We start from the raw sequence: 10041 nt of genomic DNA, 5'->3' as shown, positions 1-10041 counted from the left end.
TTCTGTGATTCTGTGATTCTGTGAAATTATAATCATAGGCACAAATATAAGAGGTATGCTACTCTGATGAACAAGTCATGTAGGAACTTTTGGTGATGATGGGACAGTCCCCTGTCTTCCCTCTCTGTGTTATTGAATACCAGAAGACAACAATATTCAAAGCATTGCTGCAAGCAGTAGAGTAAGGCATGGTAGGAGCACTTTAGACTGGAAGAATAGTAAATAACACAAACAGCTATAGCGTCTAATACCAAATTTATAGTTTATTTTTTATCATGTTTGATGGCAGGTATAAGTTTTCTCATTTAACTTTAATCTTCCATGTTGAGTGGAGAATGATTTTTTAAAAAGTTAAACAACAATCTTCTAAATTAAGGGCAATAAAAAGTATCGTAGCCTGAGTTCAAACAACATTCAGGACTTTATGAAGCCTCTTTCTTAAGCAGCATGTGTTTCTGTGTTTGAGGTAGGGAATTGTGAAAACATGTACCTGCACATAGCGGATATGAGAGGTTTTACTATCCCAAAATGAGGGACTTTAGTAATAATAGGCTGAGCATGGGGAGGAACAGAACACTCATTCAGCTGTATCTCCCCTGGGACTCCAGGATAATGGAGTTAGAAGAACTGAGAATATTTTATTCTTCAGGTTATAGAAATGGCTGCATGAGTGGAAATGGGAAATAGGAAGCAGGTCCCTACCCTCTATATCACTACATGTCCCTGTCTCCTGACCCTTGGTCAGGTAAGTCAATACCACCTTTCTATTTACATATATTCAGAAAACCTGGACTTTAAGGCTAAAAGAATTTTATGCTTACTTTTTAATGAGATTGAAAGTCCATGGGTTATAATGTATTCTGCGACTTTAAACAAAGGCTGTTTACTAAATACAGTTTAATGGAAAACAAGTCTGACTGCAGAATCCCTTCTTTTTTTCTCATTTTCTTTTTTTGTTGGTACTTGGCCTTTTTTCTTTAGATGACTTCTTCAGCCAAATGGTTTCTAGGCATCTTGAAATCTTCCACAAACATTTATTATATGTTTAATTGCAAAGGTGCTGAGGGAACTGGGGTTATTTAGTCTGGAGAAGAGAAAGCTGGGGGGAAACCTCATCACTCTCTACAGCCCCCTGAGGTGGATGTTGGTCTCTTCTTCCAAGTACCTAATGATAGAACGAGAGCAAATGGCCTCAAGTTGCACCAGCACAGGTTTAGATTGGATATTAGAAAAAATTTCTTTACTGAAGGAGTAGTCAAGCATTGGAACAGGTTGGCCAGGGATGTGGTGGAGTCACCGTCACTGGAAGTATTCAAAAAACATGTGGACGTGGCACTTCAGGACATGGTTTAGTGGGCACAGTGGTGGTGCATTATGGTTGGACTTGATGATCTTAAAGGTCTTTTCCAACCTTAATGATTCTGTGACTCTGTGAGCTGGCTGGTTACCTGAGACCCAAGCTTTTGTTTCACATACAAGTATATACTTGCAATTCTATAAAAGAGTTTGGTTTTAGCAGCCCACTTGGGTTTTTTACTGAGAATGGTCAGCCCTTGATCTCTGGTTTCAGTGGTTTTCAAATTAATTTGAAAGGTTTTATTAAACCAATGTTCATTCATAAATCATTCCTCTTATGACCAGAATTTATAGACATTAGATTGTTCTTATTAGAGAAGTTCACATCCACTTGCTGCACTAACTTAGTTAAATTAATGAGCATCAATTTAACAATACTTTAAAAAGAGAAGCTTTAGCAACTTTAGAAAAGAATGGAAAAGAAATACTGACAATGAAATCTAATGAGATAAGGAATTAGAGCCTGTAAATTAAAACCTACCTAATAAATCTTAATGCACAAGAGCCAAGTTAATCAGTACATAATAAATCAAATTCTGTCTGCAGTATTCTGCAACTAACCAGCAATAATTAAATAGTATGCAGGATTACCTTGAAGAGAACAAGCAAATTACTTTCATTCACTCTTGTAAAGAACCCAAAATAGTTCAGGTATGAGAAGGAAGTGAAGAGTGAGTGAGATTTAATGAATTCCTTCGTTCAAAACTTTTTTAAGATTTAACAATCCAGTGAATACATTTTTATCCTAAACCTCCCACCTATTAATATTTTTCTATGAGAAAGAGTAAAAAAATTTTGAAGGCAGGAGGAAAGAGACATTTCCACTTGTAATTCCCTATTAAGACAGCAGGTCTCAAGAAACCGCATTAGAGAAAATCAATCAATTGATTTTTTTTTTAAAACTCAATAGAGAGTATCAATATAGACGTAAGTAATTAATTTCAACATCCGTAGTGAAACAGAAAATGAGGTAGCTTAAAACCTCATTTTGATATACAAATTTCACAGAATGAAATACAAATTATAATAACAAGAGATTTTTATTATGAATATAAAAATAACTCCAAATGTGTATAAGAAGAAAAGATTATGAAGAAAGGCGTGAGAAGTTCTCATAGTAAAATATGAAAATAAAGGTAGTCTTTCTGATGAAGCAGTTACATTCTGGAATTGCTTGCTAGATATGAGCATTACAGTGGGGAGAAAAAAAAAGAACAGAACTCTGGCAGTGCAAGCTCCCCATTAAAGTGGTAAATAATTTTAGGTTATATTGAAACTTGGAGAAAAATGTCATTTCTAGGAACTAACCCAACTTCTAAAAAACTTCTGTTAAACAGCCTGAGCAGAAAAACAAACAAGCAAAGTCATTTAAAGTAGGTAGTTTTGTTAATATAAAATTAATTTTCCTAATTAAACATTGGCCCACTCTTATAAAACCTGTCCCAATCTCTTACTAGTTAAAGAAGTTATGTGCAAGCATTGCTTAAGCAATATTTACTGTACAGAAATTGGAATAGTTCCATTTTTAAGCACAATATTAAACCCCATAGTAAGTAAAGCATTCTTAATTTTTTCTGCAAAAGATCTGCATTCTAAATTGTGTGCTACCAAACTGCAGACTGACCTCTCAGTCCTGTTATTGGATGTAAAAAAAGAGGAACTTGTGTCTGGTCAAGTCCTTTAAATGCTAAATATTTTGCTAAAATATATTTAATTTCTAATTTGCCACGTGTTTTTATTTCTATTTCATATTCTAAAATAACTGGAGGTTTTTCTTCTTTTGCTATTTTCATTTTATTTTTTTAATACCTAGTGACAAGGTACCTAGGAGTTTGAAAACTCCTTGAACAGCCACCAATCTTGGATAGAGATGTCACTTCAGATACCACCTGAAAAGTGCTACCAATAACTATTGGTAGATGCAACAGAAAACTAAATTGCAATAAGTTTCTCAGACAACAGTAAAAAAATTTAACTGATCATTAATGCTTGGAAGTCTGACCAAAGACCTTTTGATAATGTAGCATCAAAATCCGATGACATCTGCTTTCATTACCACAAAGTCTAAGGGTTCAATCCTGATTACATGTGCTATAAATGGAAATGTTTCTACAGTTATTCTGGATTTGCTAGACATGGATGTAAATTAAATGAGAAATGAGCCGTAATTTACTTTGTTTTCCTTTATTCCCTGAATAAAGTCTGTTCTCTGAATTCAACAAATTTTTATCAATGGAAATAGGGAATGGGTAAGAAGCAAAAGACTTGAACATTTACTAAACATTCTGTAATAGTTTGTTATGTTATGTTTATAGTAGACATTGTATTCCTTTATCAATTTTTCAGGAATAAATGCATTTATGTTAGAGATAGGTTGCAAGATATTTCAATTTAACAATTTATTGATCTAGTTCTGAAGTTTATTAATGCCATTTGAAAGAAAACATAATACAATAAGTACTGAGAATTAATCATGCATATACCAAAAATCTGTTATTGATATCTCAATCATTAATGAAGCAAAATCGTGGAATCTCTATAGTACTTCTGAGAATGACATTTTATTATGAAGAACAACTTGTTAAAATGCCAATCAGAAGGCAATGCATGTCAGCTGAGCACACAGTCTTAAAAAATCTTTGGGACTCAATCAATATTAACTCAGTCCACATGTCCCATAGGAGCAGCAAAACTTCTTTCAATGAGAAGTTATTTTAATACAGAAAATAGCTGATTTGCACAGTCATACTCAAGTGGCACTTTTCTGATAAAGCAGCTGTCCTCAGAAAAGTCTAACACCCAGTGAAACACGAGAGTTCATAATAGTAATAAAAACCCACCCCAAAGAATGACTAAACAGTCAGCTAAATTAAATCTCTTTGTCCAGTAAAAGCTTTTCTTCAGGTTTTTTACAGGTAGTCATCCACAGAATAAAACAGCAGCAGAAGAGGATTTTTTATTCAGACACATTGCTATCTTCAAAGACAGCAAGAATTAAAAAGACAACCCTTGAAAAAAAAGTAGGGTTCATTTGTATGATGAAATAGAAGATAAATCTTCATGCGACAGGCTCCTTATACAGCTTGGCCAGCTCCAATTCAACCAAGCTCACCATGACAAGGTGCAAATAGATCCCCTCACAGGTAACTCCTTTTTTCCTAACAATAAAAAAATTAGAAACAACAAATCCCACAACAATAGTTTAAGACACTAATTAGCAGAAACAATTCCAGGTAGAAGGACAGATAGATCCGACCTGCCCCGAGCAATTCTGATTGTCCCATTCTGGACATCCCAGTGAATCACCCGCTTCAGAGCCAGCCCATGGCTCACACACGGCTGCAGTCTGAATAGTGCTGCACTCCAGGGGCTTCGACCTCTACCCCTTCAATATCTGACACTTTATAAAACCCAGGCATTTTCCTGACTGCTCTGGTGCTGGTTTCTTCAGCTGCAAGGGTACATGTTGTAAAAAGTAGCACAATGACTAAATAATTTCCTGTAAAATTGTCTGTTGTACTAATTTTCCAACAACTGGCAAAGACTCATGTGTTTTCTTTGTTTAGGAGGACACTTTTCTAGTAGAATTTTTTTACAGGAACATGACTATGAGTTTCAGAGTTAGAGATTTGTTGCTTGGCAACAAGTTTAGCAGTATCGTGCCTAGAATTATCCGAGAAAACTTTTTACCGGATTCAGATATACAAGTGTTTCACAGAAGTTTGAACATTTAAACATTTTTCTCTCTCTTAATGAAAATCTGACTTACAGTTAACACAGAGCATGTGCTAAATGTTTGTATTATTTCTCAGCTAAGTGTGCATGTTAAATACTTCCTCTAGGGTGGCAGATATTTGCTGCTTACCTTAATTTCCAATATATATCAAGTTAAACTAAACCATATTTTTTATGCTGCATACATGTGATAAAATGCGTATTTTATCACTGAGATGCAACAGACATGTAATGCAGTTCAAGAGGTTGTTTTGTCCTGAAAAAAAATTTAATAACAATAGAATACTATATTACACAATTGTAGCATCTCCTCCAAAATATCATACATTGTTTCACTGCCATGGACATATATATGCCTGAAATAAACCCATAATAAATGACACACTTGTAGATTCAGCCATGCCAGACATCATTTAGAGGATGGACTTGTCTCAAGTCCCTAAGCTCCTGTTAGCTTGACTCAGCAACTGCTAGTACATTTTACAGCAGAATGAGGACCAAAATTGATGGACAAGTGCCAAACAGTCCTTCATCCTCCACTGATCTGCAAATGATTGAGTCAAAAGGTGATGAGTAATATGACAAGTTCTCCATATGTTAACATACTGCTTCCCCTCTGCAGAGTGCATTACCATCTACTGGGAGATATTCAGCTTTTGTGAGTATAATATTACACCACATTTATGTTTCTCAGGAATCCACACTAGAACTAATGGAGACACAAAAGGTGTTAAAATATTTGCGAACTGTGAAAATACATGCAATCCAAATAGCAAAAAAACGCACCTAAAATGTAAATCACCTCTCATTATAAAGGCCTGACCTTGTTCCACTGCTGGGGTAGTTTAACAGTAATGTGACTAAACTCATTGAGTTGTGCTGATGTAAAGCTGGTATGACATTAGCTTCAGGCATAAGTCTGCCTTGAGTGCTGATAACTGTTTTAGAGCTTTCCATGCTCCAAGGCTAGAAAAAGAAAGATGTAGAAAGGGCTTACATGCAATGAACAGACCTAAAACCTGGGGATGGGTTGCCAAATACTGCATTGTTCAGGTACCCGATACATGTATGAGTGGTAGGGTAGTCACAGTACAGGCAAATGCTGGCATAATTTAGGCAAGATGTACAGAATTGCTAGAAATGGCTGCTAAGATGGCTGACTGCTCTGGTGTGTTCACATGTCTGGGCACTAATGCCTGTGCTTGACAATCTTGGTGACAAAAATTCATTAAGATGCTCAGGAGGGATTGTTTTCAAGTTCAGGTTAGTGGCTTGTACCTGCCTGTTTCCTTGGCTCTGCTCCTAGTGCATTGGCTGCTATAGAGCTGCCTGGATGAGTGGCTCAAAAGCCTTCTTCCTATGACTATGGCAATTCGTTCCCTCTCACATGAAGAGCACCAGGAAACGGCTAAGTTTCTTAAAGCAGCAGCTTTAGGAAGTTGCTGCTAGCACACAGTGGTAGAAAATAAAATGTGGCCTCTGGCAGCAAAATGGAATTCCTTGTGATCCAGCAATTAATCCAAAATTGAAGATACTGATTTCCATGCCATCTTCATTTTAAAAAGAAAGTTTAGATATGTTATCTGCATAGCCTCAGCAGTTATAAAACACTAAATTGAATAAGGTACACTTCTTACAGTGATTTTTCCACATTCTCTGAAGTATCAGGTAGGTGCCTATTCACAGAGACTCACCGATTTCCCACATACAGGGTTTTCAGAACAACCCTTTTTTTAGCAAAATGTACAATCCATCATAAATGTGGTTGCTGACTAATCACAATAGCTATGGGACTTTGCTTACACTGCAATAGGGTACATGTTGAAAGTGTTTTTTGGTTATGACAGGGGTTTTTTGTCATAGATTGCCAGAGAAACTTTTGATACAGTTTTAATATGTATTGCTTTTCAAAAGCAAAATCTAATTCTGAAGTGATTTTCCCAAGAAGTCTGTGACAAGTATTATGGAGAAAACATTATTAATAGCTTTACTTTGCATGCTTCTTCTCAAAACATTAATTTTGTTTAAATACTTTGAAGATTATTACACAATTAAAAAAAATTTATATAAAACAGAGGAATGAGTTATTCTATATTATTCAGTGGAATTTGAGCTGTAATGAAGAACTGCTACAGGTGTGAGAGAAAGATTTTAGCTGATGTAACTTCCTTGATTTCAACACATACCTGTAATCTGAATATAATTTCTTATTATTTACACCATGTGATATAAGCCTTTCCTTTTTTCCTACATCAGGATTAAACCAGAAGTGCACATTTTTCTTTTTTTTTCTCTTTTTGGCATGAAATAACTTTGTGTCAGTTGATATTTGGGCTTTGCTTCTATATATTTTGGAAAACCTTTTGTTCTCCAAGAAGTTGATTTTTAATTTTTCTGCAATCATTGCCATTACTGTGTCAGTTTGGAAAAAGACAGACTAATCTGAACCTTATTTTAGCAAGTTATTCCAGCAAGCAGACTGGCAGAAGTTGCTGTACCCCTTCCTATATCCTCAGTCCTCTGTCTTTCCTGACCTTGACCTAGAAGATAACACACTAACAGCCTTCCTGAGGGCTGGAGAAACTGAACACTCGATGTCTAATGCTATGGCATGCTGGTTTCCAAAGTCTCACAGCAGTTGTAAACCTACATTTCTGGCAGCCTTTTGTGCCAGGATACCCATGGCTGGAGTGGTCTGTTACAGCTTCACTTAGTCAAAGAGTGATACACCAGTCTACTCTAGTAAGACAAGACTGTCTGCACTAGCTTTGTGTAAACATATAGCGTAATGTGTGTTTGCAACAGGATTAATCTCAGTTCTCTACAGAGTTTTGCCTATTTGTACTGGAATTTTGGCCAAATTGCCACCACTTTTCCCTTTTTCTGATGTTTTCTCATGAGTACTATTTTTCGGGTGACATACAATATTCATGTGGATTTATGAATGTGCGTAAAAGTCTCTTTGATAAGGGAAAAAAACTGATTATACACTGTAGAAGACCCATTTCAGAAAGATATTAACTTACAACATTGTAAATTTGACCTCTCGTTTACTTATGTGCTCACACAGGTGTAATACAGAAGCATCTGCCAGTTAAAACTGGTAAAAACAGAGACTAACTGTTCTCTTTTTTTTTGTCTTTTAAAATCTCTGTGTGTTCTTAATAATTATTTGGAACCACGGATTTCTAACTTGTGTGTTTTCCAGCGCAAAGAGAAAGAATGTTGGCATGAGCACAGATGTGTTATGTTCTAGATAATCAAGTACAAAAATAGTAAAATAGTTTCCTTTTTGGCATCCTGCAACCACTTGACTCCCTTTGACTCCAAGCAGCACTGCATGTTAACCATAATATGGCTTCTGTAAAATACTAATCCCTAGTGTGAGGTTTGCACAGTGAAATGCAGCACCGTAAACCTACCCAGTACTACAACTTATTTATCTTGTGTTTTTGAAACATCACTATAAGATGAAAGTCAAATCTACCCTACTCGGAACAAAAGTAGATTCTACTGCTTTTGCGTTACTAAGGGCCATAAACTGTATTATATAAATAAATATATACACTTTTTTTTTCTTTTCAGTATTAATTTTCTCTTATTATTTCCTTTTTCAGGAAATTTCAGTAACAGGGGATGCAAAACAAAACTGTCCTGTAGCTACATATGTGTTCTTCCAGATCTGTCTTTTCTTGCTTCTAAACCCTAGTAGCAGTTGGTTTGTAGTTCTCATGGGTTGAACTGTTTAATGCTAACCAGAATACTCTTTCCACTGGTTTTGGTTTTTAAATTACAATTCACATTCTCCTTTTTTCTTTGCTTTGTGAAACAGCTAGGCTTAGGCACAGGTTAAAATAGGACATCCCTAAGTGTACTTCAACAGCTTCTCACAAAAGTTTTCAGGTACATTTATACATAAGTAAATTCTCTGGCCCATGTGGACCCGGGTATACACACATGTTTACAGCAAGAATATTCCTGTAACTGTAGAAACACACAGTCAACGGCATGTTCATCTTATGATCTATTGCAGCCATACGTCTTTGCAAAGGCTATATGTTAATGTCTTTGGATACCCAAAGTCACTCAGTAATTGCAAAGATACGGGTGCTCATATACTGAGGACCCAGAAGTCAGGCTGTTTATCATTCGGCTGTGTCACTGAACGCATTTTGAAAGCTAATGTTTTCATTCCTCTCATACAGCACACACCACACTCCCTGCCAAAAAAAAAACCCCCAAAACAACAAACCCTCTGTTAATAAGATGGAGCTGTGAGAATTTTAAAGGTTATTTTTCTCTATGTGAAGTGGATGTGTCAAAAAACCCCTTGGAAAAAAAAAAAAAAACTTGTTGGAAAGGCCTATGTCCCGTTGGCTGAGTTTGTAATAAACTCACTTCTGTGATGGCTGAAACGAGGTGTTGTAGGCCCCCCCCTTTCTCTTCCTCCCTCCCCGACTCCTTCTCCCCTGGGCCCACGCCTGGGCCGTGTCCCGGCACCCCGCACTCCCGCTGTCCCTCCCCTCGCCCTCCCGAAGATGTCCGGGGTGGTTAGGATTCGTCAGGTCACACCTCGGCCTGTCAGGACACGGCGCCTCCTTTGCCCTGCCTCAGCCCATCGCTTCATTTCATCCGCACAGAGCCTGGCGACGAGCTGGCCTCGTTAGACGCAAATAACCACAGCCATCCGAAAAGAGACGGCTATTTCCTTCCCGCTTACCTGTCACATCCCCTCGGCTGTCGTTAAACCAGCCAGCGCTTTTGTTAACCCCAGTCCAGGCCAGGGTCGAGAGCCAAGTGCACACATGCACGCGTGTGCGCACACGTGTGCAGGCACACGCAGCCATGGGATCCCACAAGACCTTCTGGTTTTGGGCTGAGGGTGGCGGGGGTCAGGCTACAACCCCAGCCCTTGCCTCTCCCACGGCTGCCCTTTCTCCCCTTCCTCTC

This window comes from Phaethon lepturus, unplaced genomic scaffold, assembly GCF_000687285.1.
Source record: "Phaethon lepturus isolate BGI_N335 unplaced genomic scaffold, ASM68728v1 scaffold3582, whole genome shotgun sequence".
In the NCBI taxonomy this organism is placed as follows: Eukaryota; Metazoa; Chordata; class Aves; order Phaethontiformes; family Phaethontidae; genus Phaethon; species Phaethon lepturus.
This window is presented reverse-complemented; position numbering follows the sequence as displayed.